The sequence below is a fragment of the Phycodurus eques genome, chromosome 12 (assembly GCF_024500275.1).
Source record: "Phycodurus eques isolate BA_2022a chromosome 12, UOR_Pequ_1.1, whole genome shotgun sequence".
NCBI lineage: Eukaryota > Metazoa > Chordata > Actinopteri > Syngnathiformes > Syngnathidae > Phycodurus > Phycodurus eques.
The window spans coordinates 22,610,311-22,624,600 of record NC_084536.1 but is presented as its reverse complement, the minus strand read 5'-3'; the positions used below and the strand labels follow the sequence as shown (position 1 = coordinate 22,624,600).

General features: G+C 42.6%; 1 protein-coding gene across 1 annotated transcript in view; it reads left to right on the top strand.

The window, feature by feature from the left end:
- Positions 1–13,740: 13,740 nt before the first annotated feature.
- tbl1x (transducin beta like 1 X-linked) overlaps positions 13,741–14,290 on the top strand; it is a 33,562-nt gene continuing 33,012 nt past the window's right edge. The window contains exon 1 of the mRNA XM_061692215.1: positions 13,741–14,061. The gene's annotated coding sequence lies outside the window, so the exon portion shown is untranslated. The remainder of the gene's footprint in view (positions 14,062–14,290) is intronic.

Genomic DNA, 14,290 nt, shown 5'->3' with positions numbered 1-14,290 from the left:
TGCCATCGACTGATGACACAACACGCCAAAGGAAGAGCTCACAGTCTTCCCGTATGGCCTCAGCTTTCCCAGCATCCCAGGGAAGCCCTCTCTTCCTCCTCCTCCTGTCTCTTTATGTGTTTTCCAATGGCGCATGGAAAACTATTAAAAACCATCCCTCCTCTCGCGATTAAAATTCCTCAAGATGGACTCCCGACTCCTGGCAGCGTTTCATCGCCTACGGTACGGAGAGAGCGCGTCGGAAAAGATCGGGGGGGGGGGGGGAAATGCCGTCTAATTTATTAGAGCCCAATGGAGGGAGTGTTTATTTAGGAAGTTTACGAGACACGTTTGTCAGTTTGTCAGTCGACGGAGAAGTTTCCCCAGCAAGCTCCCTTATTCCAGTGCCGGCGTAATGAGATTTTATAGGTGGTGCGCACCCCGTCATTAGATGTCGGCATTAATCGCCGTTCCGCGCCTCGACGTGTTGGGGCCGGATAAACAGTTCGGCCCGTGGCTCGGAAAAACCAAGTGGGAAGACGCCACGCAACGCGGATGTGTAGCGGTTTTCTGAAATAACCTGTGCAACGAAATATTGGTTGCGTGATTCACAGGAAAGCAAAATCCATCCATTTCTTACAACCTCATTAGGGTCAAAGGGGAGCTGGAACCTATCCGTGGATGCTTACAACCTGGACTGGTTGCCAGCAAATCGCAAGGCACGTGTACCGTAGATAACCAATCGTTCTTTCCCACCTATGGACAATTTAGAGTTATGAACATACGCTAGCATCGGGAGAACAAGCAAACCGAGTTTGGAACCCTCAGCGATCCACAGGAAAGCAAAATCTTCAAACTTTTTCCAGCTTTGACATTGAATGTAGAATTCTGCTGAGGAATAGCATTTTTCTTCAGGTTTTCATTTGAAATCGAGTGTCGCGTTCCTAGTGGTTAACGCGTCGGCCTCACACTTCTGAGGTTTTGGGTTCGAAACCTATCTCGGGCCTCCCTATGTGGAGTTGACATGTTCTCCCTGTGCATGATTGGCTTTTCTCAGGGTGCTTTGTCTTTCTCCCACATTCTTAAAACATGTAATATTATGGTTTGGGTGCACAGTCTCAATCTGTGGTCTCCAACTTGCGGCCCGGGGCCAATTGAGGCCCACAGGACGATAATTTGCGGCCCCCTACGTGACAGTTTAATGTTTTTTTGCCGTATTTTTCTCTCTTTCTTTCTTTTTTTTTTTTTGTCAGTTATGGGCTACCATCATGACAGCTTTCGACAGTGTTTGTCAACAAGTTAACCAAAGGGAATTAGAAGCATGAGTCACTTGGTTGAAACGTAACACCAAGTGGAAGGAAATTATATGCTGTCACCCAGTTGTATTTGTGTTTCTCAAACCTGCCGCGAAGAGTAAAGCACAACCAGAAAAAAAGTGGGAGACAAGAGTGTTTTTTTTTTTGTTGAGTACAGGGCCAGCCTGATGTGTCTTCCATGCTCAGAGAAAGTTGCGGTGCTCCAGAAGTACACCATCAGACTCAACTACTCAACTAGACATGCTGAGGAGTACATGCAAAATACCAGGGAGATGAGAGGTTTACCTTGTTCATATAATGAAGAACTGTTAATATTGTGAACTGTTAAGATTGTATTAGTTGTACTGTACTTGAATACTTGAAACCTTTTTTTTTGTGGAATACTTGATGCGGCCCAGACTCACCCAGACGCTATGTCTAGCGGCCCTCCAATACGTTGACTTTGAGACCCCTGCTCTGAATTGTCCATAGGTGTGACTGTTTTTTTTTTTTCGTTTGTTTTTTTTATGCCTATATGTGTGACTGCCTTGTGCCCAATGTAGGGTGTAACCCACCGCTCAAGCAAGATCAGCTGGGTTAGGCCTCAGCTCACATGCGACCCGAATGAGGACAAAATTAATGGGTGGATAGAATATGCAAATAAAAAAATAAGGATTTCACTCACTTTTTAAAAAAAAAAAACATCCTGCTGTTGTTCTGAACATAATTGGATGTATCGCAGAAATGCCATCCTGGCACGGTTTCCCAGGTGCTCCCAGACAAACAGTGGAACCTTTTGGAGAGCGAGCGATCCCGCGCTAGTCTTAAAACGATTTAAACACGCATGTCTGTGTACCTTAAAAGCGGCATAATGGCTTAATTTGTTGCCTTATTACAGCCATGTGTGCTCGGGGGAATTTATAGCGCACGCTGAAAGAAACATGCTGTCTGTGTGCGGTCCATGTGGTTCAGACCCTCCACGGGCCGTGATGGTCCTGACCTTAGCAGGGATGAGGTTCCTTCATGTAACAAAGCAAGCAACAACAACAAAAACCACAAATACAATTAGATTGAAAACCTCTAATATCAAACAGTCCATTCTATGAAGCTTCCGTGAAAGTTCCCATAGGAACAGATGTAAAGTGAATGAATTCGTTTCGAGCGCAAACTGTCGCCAGCGTAAAGCCTTGATGAACTGCGCAGGCGATATTTTATGTAACATTTTCAACGTTCTTAACTTAGAAGTATGAGGAGAGTTTAAGCACCATATAACTAAAATACAGTAAAACTACTCACCCTTTGAAGACGCCTGACAGATCGATAGATGATGGGTAACAGATAGATAGATAAGATTTGCGATCACCCCATTTGGATCCATTTTTGGATATCGACTTTAGAAAGTTCAAGAACGACGCCTCAATCAGTCATAGTCCGGCAAACCAAATAGACGCTATTAGCGTCGATGGCCTTCATACAATAATACTGCGGCTGTACGTGAGCATGTGCGACTTGACTACACCCGCGTATCTTATCTCCCATCATGCACTTGCAGCGGGAGAACAGGCCAACACTTGCACGCGAGTTCAAAGACTTCCGCGGCGGTGATGGGCCAACGCGCTTGATAGCATCAAGATTATTACGTCTAAAGAGGCTTTTGGCTTCAAATCTTGTGAGCGATAGCGATTGTGAGGAAGACGCTCGAGGCCGATCAGCCGTCGACACTGAATTCAAAAGATCCATTTGTGACGTCAATGCATCTGCAGAGGCGGAAGATTTCAACTTACGAGCGCGCACTCCCGGCGCTTTCATCGCGGGCCAAGTCGGGAAACGTCACATGCACGTCATATTCATATGTGTTTGTGTTTACCGGTTATTCCCCCTTCTGTCAACTCATAAAATAATTACAGTGCAACCTTAGGGCTTCTCAATTTGTAATTTGGCCAAACGTTTTGAGAAGACAATATCAACTCTTCGGTCACACAAAACGTTTAATCTGTTTAGCGTATGTTCGGCCATGCCATTGCATAACCGCATACAGGTGATCCTCCAAAATCTAACACCTTTTAGCTCATGTGATTTAAAATTTGATGTAACTTCATGAAAAAAAATGCACTTCCAAATTCACATGCGTGTTTTTTTGGGGGGGGGTTTTTTTAGTACTTTTTTGGCCAAGCCACTGCAGTTGCAGTTGAACCTCAAACAAGGCTGATGTTGTACAATTTGAAGGAAAGAAACACCACTCATGTCGCACAAAACTTACAGTTTTTCAGTTGTTCACTTATATGGCACTTAAGAATGTCAAAATGATACTTCAAACATTCCCTGTGCAGTTAATTATTTCAGTTTCTATTATTTCCTCTGGGAGAAATTGCAACGAGCAACAAATCAGAGGCAGACTAGTTTCCCGCAAAAGATTAGGTTCGACCTCAGAGATTTTACTGTATAAATGGTGCGAATGTTGAAGCTATCCTTTTGAGCAGATTTGTTATTTATAAAATGGCTTCCGCTGAGAGAATCACCTCATTGAGAGAGACTTGCGAATCGAGCTCCATTCCAAACACATAACTGCTGATTTAGTCCATTCGTGTTTCTGACGCTGTGCTCTGTTATCCTTTCAGGTGAACCGTGACAGTCGGGATGTGTCCTGGAATTTTCCAAATATTGTGTCTCCTTTTCACGTCTTTAGATAGGCTCTCTGCCCGGACAGCTGCTCTTTTGTCCATTCACCATTTTTATTTTTTTTTTCTTCTGCAATTTCTGCAAAAATACAGTATTTGACTTTCACGCAAGGTTGGAAAAATACACTTGCCATGGATGAACTCCACGAGAGGCCTGTATGGATTTTCTTTCCTTCTTTTTCCATGTAGCATAACAATGCGCCGTTGTGAAACCGTGTGGTCATTAGCTGGTATTCACATATAAAGAAAAACTTCCACACTTTGGGGTTAAAGCTACTTTGCGCCTTCAGTTGACACAGTGACGGTCGACTAGCAATTCACTATCCCGCATTGATTATGGTATACATCATATATGATATGAAATACTATTGGCAGCCTGTAGGGCGAGTGGGTCACACACACATTCACACCTATGGACAATTTAGAGTCTTCAGTGAACCTAACATGCTTCTTTTAGGGATATGGGAGGACAACGCCTCGCCTGAGATTCAAACACCTCCAAATTGTGAGGCAGAACTATTCACCACTGGCACACCGTGCTGCCCACTGAGCATTCCATGCTGAGGCAGATCATGTAGAAAAATGTATTCTTCAATTACAGAAAATGATTTTTTTTTTTTTAAAGTACATTAGCCTTCAAGATGTTGGTTTCTGGCAGGATGCTTGTTCTTCCCGTACGGGTTTTCTGCTCACAGCATTCAAAACAATATGCGCGTAAGGTTCATTGGAGTGTTGTAATTGTCCAATAGGTGTGACTGTGAGTGTGAATAGTTGTTTGTCTATATGCTCCTTGCAATTGACTGGCGACCAGTCCAGTCCAAAAAAATTGAAATATTCCACACATGGTGATGGGGATGCTTAAAAAAAAAAATAGGCACAGTATAGTATTACACCACTAGATGGCACTGTGACCACAGTAAAATAACTGACACCACTTTATCTCTCTCTCTCTCTCTCTCTCTCTCTCTCTCTCTCTCTCTCTCTCTCTATAAACACGTTTTCCAGGGGATGATCCAACAGTGAAACTCAACAATAGAAATGTGTTTTTGTTGTTTTTGTTGGAGACAATGCCTATAGAAATTAGAACACATTTTAATATGGGTACACATCCGCTGCTTTTCATTTCCTGTTTTAACACTTTTTTACCCTTAATCCTTACAGCATTGCCATATTAAAAAAAAATAATAATAATCCATCCATTTTCTATAGCACAATAGGGTCACATTCACAGCTATGGACAATTCAGAGCATGGGTGTCCAACTCAAGGCCCAAGGGCCAGATGTGGCCCACCAGATCATTTTATGTGGCCCACTAAAGCAAATAAAGTGTGTCTACCTCATGTTTCTTTCTTAAATGGATTAATTCTTTAAAAACAAGATTGGCATCCATTTTTGCACAAGCATTTGTTTTCACCAAATCCAATTTTCAGATCAACTGGACAGTAGGCGTATAAAAAATATTTGCCTGCCACTTTTTCCCCCATTGCTTCTGATTTCAAATGAAATTTATTGTTAAAAATAAATCTGATCAGACACAGGGACAGTTGTGTGTATATAATATTTTGAGGTTATTTACATTTATATAGTTTTTTTTGTCATAACAGTCCTTTGAGGGAAAACCTAACTACGATGTGGACCACGATGAAAATGATTGTAACTGACCCCTGATTTAGAGTCTTCAATAAATCTAACGTGCATATTTTTGGAATGTGGGGGGAAGCCGGAGTATCCGTAGGTCACCACCTTCTGGAGTGAGTCATAATGATTCATTATTATGAGACTCATTTTGTGCATGTCGGTGACATTTTTTTTATTTTTTTAAAAATATGCAGTATATACAGCTACGTCTTCTGTGTCTGTTACAGTCGAGTCAAGGAACCGAGAGCGGCGGCCATGCAGGTTGGGTTATTGGCGTAACCTTGAGGTCAGTGTAGGGCGATTGTGTTTGAGCGACGTGTCACAATGCTGCGCTTGTTGTCTGGCTAAGTGGAGGCCCATTACACAGCACTATGGCGCCCTGACAAAGCAAAGAGGCAGAGCTCATGCCCATCCCCCTACTATCACCCCCACCCCACCCCACCCATATATACAGTGTCACCACAGGAGGACTCACAGCTAGAGATCACACAGTGTTCTTTTCTTTTCAAAAAAAAAAGAGGAGAGGGTTGGGCGATTCATGTAACATAAGCTAGTTTCTTTCCAATTGAACTTAGTGCCATTCACGGCGACACAAAGGAATGATTTGCTGTATCAAGATGTCATCGTCGGATTCAATTATTCAACGAATGCACGGTGAAAGCATGGCTGAGCTGGGAACATGTCGAGGTTATGACTCACACAATGGTCTCCGTGGAAACGCGTCTGTGATGATCGGTGTAACATGGGCCCTTGAGGAGATGAATGAGAGGTTCTGGCTGGGAATAAATCCCAAAAACAAATGTGCTGTGAATTAAAACCAGTTTTACAAATTCAAGAGAAGATCACACGGTATTTAAGCAGTTGTCATTGATGATCATTAGTGCGCTTAAAAGGAGACATTTAAGTCTGCGTAGCCTGTGTTCTTACGTTAAGCTATGCCATTGGGCTCCTGTTCTCTATTTACCTTATGTGTGCTAAAGTGACAGTAATCCCCTCTGGAAGACATGAAGCTCAGTGCCCAGTTTCATCACTTACAGGACACTCACACACACATTTTCCCGAAATTATGTATTCATGACTTGCTGGAAAAATGAACGCAGAATTATTCCATTCCGCCCAGGCTCAAATTGTTGTCATCATAACACCTTTAGTGTTACACTATATTGAAAAAAGAAAAGAAAAAAACACGCATCCACATTGAACAGTCACCCGACCGCCCTGTCTTCCGCTGTTCATATTGGGAAATGCTTGTACGCTATTTTTCACCGCCCCAGCTACGTACGAGCTACGGCTAGCTAGCAGACGTGGCTAAACACGATGCAGAGCCACGCAGGTGAAAGTTCACTTCGCGTCCAGTATCAACGCAGCATACGTCACTAATCATTGCCTCCATGGCGGCCAAATAAGTTACTCTTCTGACAAGTATTGTTATCATGAAGGGAGGACGTGGCGTAACGCTTCACAGCCACACAGGACCGGAAACTGGAAATGAATTAGTAGCCTACGTAACTACTATGTCACCCGAGAAAAGGGTGACATAGTAGTTGAAAAGCCCCTGGGAAGTTGAAAAGCACATTAATACAATACATTTTTATAACATAAAATGAACTTTATTCGTCCTATAATGGGGAAATTTGCATAGTTTTAGCAGCAATAGTGGGTATGGGAAATAAGTTGTTTTTACACTGTTAACAGAAATAGTTTTTGTTCTTAGTTCTTTGTACTCCGTGTGGGGCATTGGTCACCACTGAGGTTCCTGCACATTACTCAGTCCTTGGCCATAGACTCCATCTGGTTCCAGGAAATCTTGTTGAACGACCTCCTCCAAGTTGTCTTTGGTCTTCGTCTGCCTCTCTTTTCAGAGCCAGACGGGCTATGTTTGTTGTTGGGTTCTCGTGTGTTTGTGTGTGTCCTATCCAGCCCCACATTTGTCTCCACAGTTCTGAATGTGTTTTACAAAGTTCTGTGTTGGTAATTTTGTCAAACCATCTGTGTTAATGAATTTCGGAAGTTCTTTGGGGGATGTTTTAGTGGTGTGCCGTGTGTGGGTTGAAAATGCATATTTTTGTTTCGAAAGATGCACTCTGTGCATTTCAAATTGATTTGAACTGTATATAGTTTCGTTAAAACATTTAGTTTTGGCGTTAACGCTGAGCTAAACGTAAATAGACACTTAGGATGAAAATAGCAGCTGCCTTGTGGGGGGATGAGGTGGGGGGGGGGGGGGATTCCGACAGCGATTTAAAAGGCACTGTAAGAAGAAAACATTGTAAAGTCATTGACTGCCATTGTAGTGCAGGGGGGTGCATGGAGGCCCTCGTATGGCCAGGTCATCAACCCTTGACCTCTGTCCTCGACCCCTGGAATCTCTGACATCTGTCAGCTTTTTCCCGCCTTCTTCCACGCCACAGTCTTCCCCTCCCCCTCCGCTGTCAAAGGAATTTGATTACGGTGGGGTTAAGGGGTGGGGGGAAAATGTGACTTCCTAAAGTCGCTGAAAAAAAAAAAAAAAGCAGGCGTGGGGTGACTTTTTCAACTCCCCGGAGGGCCATACTACATTTCGTTAGCCTAATAGCAAAATTGCTGTAGTTTTTTTAGTTTTAAGTTTTTTTTGTTTTTTTTTAACTTATTATCAACTAAAAAATACCAATGTACAAGTAATTGCTAATAACATTTTGTTTTCTGAATATGTTTAAATGTTGGGTTAGGTTAACTTATTATGATGGGTAGATGGGATCGGCTGGACGATATGTGGTCCATGTGCCACACACACACACACGCACACACACACACACACACACACACACACACACACGCACACACACACACACAGTGGAGTATATGAAGTGTTTGAAAATGCTTTTAGTTTTGTCTTTCGCAGTCTGTTGTCTGCTCTCTTGAGTAGAAGCTGCTGTAGTAGTAGAAGTCTGGCCCTGGTCGTCATGGTAACAAAAACCGTACTCGCCATTGGCCCAGCAGTATATAAGGTGACGGCGTATACAGTTGCTCACTTGCATGAGATAGGGCCGGACCCTTCAAACAAAATATGTATTAAATATTTGACCACGCAGCAAATGTGCTAACAGAAATAGCACACAGCTGGAAGCAGAATGCCACATCACATGGTAGCAACATCATGTGCTTCCATTTAATCCCTCCGCAGCAGCACACACGCCCACTGGAACCCACTAGCCATTTCAATAGGTACGCTTGCACACTTTAATCAGAACCAATACACAAAACTACTGGCTTTCTATAATTGTGTTCATGGAGGTATTCATTTCACATACAAATATGGGTTATTATTATTAGTGCGCAAGCAGAGTGCTGCACAAGGCCTCTTGAAATGGCTTTGTCACTTTGTCGTTGTTATTCTTAGGTTTTCCCATTCTCAGGTTTTCCACAGGCCTGCAAATTTTGGCGAACATTTGCAGTACGTCTGATAGGCTTTGGTAGCACTCTGTGGAATTTTGTTTTTCAAGTTCCCTGAAGTTCGGGTTTCATGAATAACATGAAACCCGATAGGCATGTCTATCAGGAGTAGACACGTGAAAAAGCCTCAATAATTCATGCCTAAAAAGACACAGGAAGTCTACCATTTTGGTTTGAAGCAGCCATTATCGGCTCAATTTGGCATTTTCTGCGTGTCCTTCAAAAATTCAACTTGTTCTCGACATGGGCGACTGACACGCCGATTTCCTTACAGCAGAGGTTCTTAACCTTCTTAGAGGTACTGAGTTTCATACGTGCATTACCAGAACCCTTTTTAATTGGAAAACTAAAATATGGTTTAATTCAAATTCACAACGGTTATATATTTTTTTTATTGCACAAAATACACCAAGCATCAGTTAAAAACAAAATCGCTGTGCTCAAAGAAGAGAAACAACAAAACACAGAGGGGAAAAAAACCCTACAATTTTACTTTAAACTATGATCCCAAAACAGTTTACTATCATCTTATAGTAATTTTACAACACCACCCTTAAAAATAAAAGGCTTTTCAGATTACTTGATTCTGGAAAAACTCCCGCTCACAACCCATGCTAAACTTAGCTCCTCCCCGTCTCACAAAGAAGTTGTCTCTCAGTCGAGCTGTATTTTTATAACTTTCAGGCCTCTGGCGCCATTTTGTGGCATCTTGGAGCTTTAAAGAAAGCAATCAGCGAATACCTGAGGATAGGTTCTACAGGGGGAAAAAAAAATGTGAAAAGGTGAATTCACAAATAGCAAACTGTGAATTGGCGAGGGTTCACTTTACAGTAAATACTGTACAGCATATGTATGATTAACACTTTTAGGCCATAAATATTAAACCTATGAAATGAAAAACAGTGAATATGGCCAATGTGTCCTTATGCTGCTGCGCAAACTACAGTAGTTCATTGTGCGATGTTCGTAACATTAAAAAAAAACCTATGTCGACTGTTGTAAACTAAGAACCCCCTATTTTCTATTGAGTCCTATTAAGGAGCACCTTTAGCGTGCCTATTGACGGGATGGGCAAGGGCCAGTTTGTTTGAATTTAGAACGGGACTACTCGCCTCAAATGCTCGCTTGGACCATGTGAGGCCCGCCAGCCGTACGTTCCCCACCCATGAACAAAACAATGCACATGAGCTAGCTTCAAAATAGCTGGTTATGTATGTAAGAGGTGCGCTTTTTGCCACAAACCTTTGTTTCCTTTGCTATATTGTAAAATGATCTGGCTATTCCCCCCCCCCCCCCCCCCCGCATTCGGCTTGGCTTTGTGCGGAAAACGAGCGTGCGCGCGCTATGACATAACAGTGCGCCACAGAAACCATGTCTAGCCGCTGGAGATTGGCGCAATTGGGGGGGGGGGGGGTTGCTGCTGTACATTGTGTACACAAAGCTCACTCGCCAATGAATGCCGTACACACACGCACACACACACACACACACAACCACTGAATCTCTAACAGGCCCGCTCTCATTTCACTAGAAATAGAGGCAACTCAATCAAATATGTCAATGGACGCAATGAGGAACAGATCTCCCCACGCTGGATTCCCCCCCACGCCTGGCCCTAATAGCTCCATAACTGTCTAGCACCGCCCTTCCCCCACCCGTACATATCACCATTGCTCCTCAGTGCTGTCTAGAGAGGTCATGTGACCTTCATCAGCTTCCCCTCCGTGGGGGAGGGGAGCCACATTGAACCTGTTCTTTGTTAGGAGGTCAGCCCAGACTGTGGCAGGAAGTGCTCCGACCGTAAGCCACCTAATAGAAGCGCACGCCACATGTTTCTCGGGTGGGGGAGGTGCGTCTCAAGTGGATTCAAGCGCAAAATGTGTGGATTTAGAGCAGTCATGCACGCCAGTTAAGTAATAAAAGTTTGATCCTTTCGAAAAGAGAGTGTCAAAACAAGATGGTGATGATGATGTAAGACGAGGTAGCGGTGGTTGAGTAAATGTCAAGCAAACGCTTCATTTACTTCTGGAAAATTGCCATTTTCCAGAGGTCGTCGCACAGCAGAATGTGAACATTTAAGTAATAATAATAATACAATTGTTGCCATCGTACTGAGTGCACCACTGTGTTAAAATGATGTCTGCTATAGTTTATGTAAGTGCTGAGCAAGAAATTAAAGTAACTTTTACTCATCGATTTGTACCGCCATTTAGGAAAACTGCATTTGGTTTGACAAAATGTAATTGGAATTAAAAAAATGTGTGTCATTTCCAATGAGGGACTTAATAAATACATCTATCAATATAATTACATTTTATTTAATTGCATGAATAAATCATATATTTGTAATTATTATTACTTTAAATATTTTTGTGTATTTTTTTTAATTTAGTTGTTTCCATGTTAAGCAAATAATTCCTTTCTCTGAATTAAAAAATGTAATTATTTTCAATCAAATCAAAATAAATAAATCAAATGATTAAATTTGTTTGTAATTTGTTTTCCCTTGGGGATTAATAAACGTTGAATCAAATGTAGCTGTATAGGAATAATATTGCTCAAAATGAGAGTAATTACATTTTAGATTTATTTTCATTTCTAAAAAATGCAGTCATGTTTATCAATATTCCTATTTTTCCCATGCAAAAGCTTGAATTTCCTCTAGGGCGAATTAATAAATAGTATTTGTTTCATTTATATGGATTCAAATGTAGATGTATTTCATCAATTTACAAAAAACAAATAAAAAGATGCTGTTAAAAAATTTAAAATCCCTTTAAAAAAATATTTTTTCAAGTTGAGGCGTGAGTCATTATTTAGCAACTGTCTGTCAGCCAGTGGTGATTTCAGCATTCATTTACAGTACACAGACGGGACCTCATAAATTAAACTTCCATGGCTGAATTTTTTTTATACAGCTGTTGTATTAGATCTTATCAATGTACCCGATGAAGTGGCTGTTGACTTAATTCTTTTCTAGTCCATTGCTGGTGGCCACCAAGTGTTTACTTGTCAAACTAATCCCTCTATTTATTTAGTGAATATTTTTGCACCCCCCTGAATGGAAAAGTGCTAGCTCTTCAGCAGACATCAGTGAACATGTATGCCAGAAGCAGGAGGTCACAAAGTACTGAGAGTTGGTCTTTTCATGTATAAACAAAGAAAAAAAGTGGCATTTCCGTTCCAAGCGTGTGTGACACAAAAAGGCTCTTTGGTGAATGCCAGGCTCTGTCGTTGCGAGTCTTAGCTCTTGTTGTCGCCATGGTTGCCATCTCATATTTTGTATTGTGCTGTTGGTGCCAGAACTGCCTGTGGCTCAGTGCAAACAATAACTAAGAGTGGTAACGTGTTCCACCCACTCAAGTTGACACAATATTTTTCATTCTTTTTGTCATATGACAAACATTCCAGACTAAAATGACAATTCCAATAGGAATAAGAGGCCAAAGTTGATCTCTGCCTTTTGAAGATAAAGGAATTGGCGTCCTACACAGCACACTGCCAGGCCCCTTACAGTATGGAGACTCGGCGAGAAACACCTTTAATGCCAAAGTAATACAATGAACCCCGGAATCAGGAAAAACAATGTTTTTTGAATTTAATGAACCGCTGGATGTGATTTATCTGCAAAATTTACAAAACACAGTGCGAATGACACCATGAATATAAGCGGAGTGTACCGGATTGGATTGTACTCTCAGGCCATTGTGAAGTGAAATATCCAACGTCGCACACAACGTAGGAGACAGAAATTGAGAAATGGTGGTTAACATATCACATCACATCATCATTTTGATGGTCATTTTCGGGGACATCTTGTCATGTTGCGCCTGTAATATTTGCTTTTCTGGCAAAAAATAGAAATAGTCTAAACCACGGCTCGTAACTGGGGAAAAAAAAAAAAAACACTTGTAGGGGAAATACAGTGTATACATAAAATATCATCGGTATGTAGTTCAACAGCATCATGTGAGGGGAAACCGCACTGGGGCATGATGGGAATTTGTTTTTAAATAAATCGCTCGATACGGTTGTGGTTGCGCCCCTATTGTGGTCATTACGGTAGGCAAAGGAATGTGTCACACTTGTGTGGAGCCGTAATGATGTCAACTTGTTATTTACTTTCCAAATCTGAATGACTGGGCAAGGCGAAAGGAGAATTCATCAAGCGCCGCCTTGACCGGGCAGGCGAAAAAGAGGAGCCGCGCGCGTTGGGGGTGGGGGAGGGGAGGGGCCGGGGGACTTCGCCTCGAGGCCTGCTGCTAACATGCTCCTTCTGTATAGCCCGTCACACTGTAGCATTGACACTCCCGAGACGATATCAACGGCGACATTTGACGCTTCAGTCTATTTTAACGAGCGCCTTTTGTGGTGAAGTAAGTAGTGGCATTTGAAGCATAAGGGGCTTGTTTAATTAAAAAAAAACACACACACACAAAACGACCAAATACAACCCGTTGTGAGACATACGAGGTCTAAAATGGCAGACAGGCTTAATGAGGAGCCTATTCGCTTCGGTTATGTAGCGTTCAATATTCAGGTTTAAGGTCAGTGAGAAGCAACGTCCCGTCCCATCCCCCACCCCTCTCTCTCTCTCTCTCTCTCTCTCTCTTTCTCTCTCTCTCTCTCTCTCTCTCTGTGCTGTCTTCGAATGTCTCTCTACCCCTGGCGTTAAGCGGCTGCTTGCCGCTGTCGCTTCGCGTGCCCCCCACCCCCCCCTCTCTGGTTCTCAGTGAACGGCGAACTCCTCCGTAGTAGCCCGCAGTGGCGACACGCTAACTCGGCTTTTATTATTATTCTTTTTTTCTTTACTCCCCTCCCCCCTTCCCCCACCACCACCTGGGTCGTAGCCGATTTGCCCCCACCCCACCCCCCACCCCGGAAAAAAAAAATACACCAGCGGTCGGAATTTGAAATATGACGCTGAGTAAAATGGGAGGAAAGTCGTTGCTAGCTTGTTGAAGTTGGAGAATCTCCTTGTGGAAGAGGAAGAGGCGGCGGCGGTGGACACCACGAGTTCACTCTCGTAATTTCGAAAGGTACGCTTTCAAGTTGCCTTTTTTTTAAAAAATTGTTAATTTTGTTGTTGTTTTTTAAAAAAAAGTGGAAAACCGCTGGTTCACCTTTATTGTGGTTGTGAGGAAGAAACGAGTGCTTAAGCGCTGAACGTGTGTGTGTGTGTGTGTGTGTGTGTGTGTGTGTGTGAGCGGGGGCTACCGGCTCATATCCCCATTGACTCCACACGTGTGTTGAAATTCCTGCCTGTCC